This window comes from Coffea eugenioides, unplaced genomic scaffold, assembly GCF_003713205.1.
Source record: "Coffea eugenioides isolate CCC68of unplaced genomic scaffold, Ceug_1.0 ScVebR1_3597;HRSCAF=5033, whole genome shotgun sequence".
NCBI lineage: Eukaryota > Viridiplantae > Streptophyta > Magnoliopsida > Gentianales > Rubiaceae > Coffea > Coffea eugenioides.
The window spans coordinates 415,117-417,471 of NW_020864189.1; positions in this window are offsets into that span (position 1 = coordinate 415,117).

Here is a 2,355-nt window from a genome sequence, read left to right on the forward strand (position 1 = left end):
CCAAGCCCACGAAGACTCAAGTGGGCCTTCAAGAGGACCGGCCCTATAGGGCCTTAGCCTTAGTATTTGATAGATTGGATTAATTTGTCTTCGTAGCTCATTGGGCCGGCCCATCTTGGACACCAAGATGGCCGAACTCTTTGCCATTGTTTCCTTAGGTTTTCTTAGTCACTTTGGCCTATAAATAGGCTTGCTTTGTAAGGTTTTAGGGTGGTCGTTTTATCAATAAAATTGGTTTAATTCGTTCCTTCTTCTAAGAAGAGAGTTCGAGCACTTTAACTTGCTTTGGCAAGGGTTATTGAGCAATCTTGCGTCCTGTCCTCGATTGTTCATCCGACCTATTCCCCTGGAGTATTCACCTTCATCGGAGTGTCGTCTACCACCTAAATCAAATCGTGTCGTCCGTTTGATTCTAGGTCCCGCAATCCAAGCGTTGGACAACCTTGCTAGATCCTTGGGCAAACGTGCTACGTGTCTCGAAACAAGTTGATCGAGGAACGTATCAGTTGGCTTCAGAGCTTTGGTGGAGGTATCTTCCGTTATATCCGTAGTTTGTCTTAGTTTTCCTTATTTCCGCTGCACTTGTCTCAAAAAAAAAAAATTCTGTTCGTGTGTTTTCTTGTGTTGCAAATCTGTCCGCTGTTTAGTACGTCATTGTTGCGACCAATTCTTGGTCAAAGTTGTGCCTAATCTGTCCGTAGTTCTTGTTCTTGTTGCGCCTTTGTTAGTCACAAAATTCTGTTTGCGTCGCTTGTCAAAAAAAAAAAAAAGAGATTTCTGTCCGTTAGTTCTTGTCTTTTGGTCGCGTCAATTTCTGGTCAGTTGTGTGTTATTGTTGCTAGTCCCAATCTGCCCAGATTTCGTACTCTCGTGGCATCTATTCTGCCCAGCACTTAGCCATAGCCGAATCTGCACAAAAAAAAAAAAAGGAAGACGGCTAGGGTTTTCCAAGTTGCGACTAGGGTTTGGTCTTTGTTGTGAAATCTGTCCAAATAGTTATTGTTATCCAAGTGGTTTGCTTAACTTGCCTAAACTGATTTGGGGACAAATACTTGTTGGGTTGGTGAATCTTGAAGAAAATCTACACGGCTTCTAAGATTCTTGAAGTAACATCACCATCTTGAAATTCTTGAAAGTCTTGGACAACCTTGCTAGATCCTTGGGCAAACATACTACGTGCCTCGAAACAAGTTGATCGAGGAACGTATCAGTTGGTATATTATAGGCTAAGGGTTACTAAAACCCTAAGGAAAACAAGGAAGGGAAATTCGGCCATCTTGGGGTCAAGATGGGCCGGCCCATGCTCTACTAAATAACTAATCCAACTCTAAATAACTGCACTCTAACACCAAGGCCTAAGGCCCTATTCGGCCAACTCACTTGGAGGCCCACTTAACTCTTCATGGGCTTGGATCATGGTGTAGATAACTTGATTGTCTCCTTCCAAGCCTTCAATATCTCTATGGATTCCATGTTGGTCTTGGACAATTCGAACAAGGGCTTGGAGGGATTCTTTGAAGAGCTTGGCTCGTGCATGTGTGACTGGGCCCAATGGAACTCGAACTGGGTCATTACTTGGGCTAAGGTCCGTGCACACATCAGTCCCCTCCACTTGAGAAGGATTTGTCCTCAAATTTGGATGGAAATGAGAATTCAGCTCACATGTCTCTTAGTCAGTTTGAAAATGCTCACAACTAGCCAAGAAAAACTCATGGCTTTACTCCAAGGACTCCTCTTGTTCGTATCATTCCCCTCCTCTTGAAAGCAATTTGCCCACAAATTGAAGCACGAATGGTGACAAGACGAGTTACATGCCTTCGGTGCAATCTTGTTATGATGGCTACAGATGTCATCAAATGCAAAACCCACGTGCTAAGTTGAAAAATAACCCTTGTCGAACCTTGAATCTCACAAACCATCTCCAATGTATGCTCAACTTGATCGTTTGTGGTCATGAGGTAGGGGTCCTCAAAGTGGTGTGAAGTGTATCCCATGAAATCGAACTCCGGCTCGAACACACTTGCAAGGCACCAAGGCGGATTTGGTGATGTTGGAGCTTCATGTAGACTAAGGGCAAGACGAAAATCATAATGGTCATTGAAGTACTTGTTCTTTAAACGAACCCTTGGTACACAACCATCCCCAAAATGTGGAGTGTTCCCTTCAAGATGAGCTTGAATCAACTCCTCTTTGGTGTGGACTGATTTGGGTTGACATGGTTCCATGAATGGATACCAACGGGGTTTAACTGTTGAAGTTCCAACTCCATGGAGGCTTGCAAAGTCTACAATTGATTTTGGAATGGAACACACCAAGATCAGCTCAACTTGCCTTTGCTTGATCTGTATAAAAGAA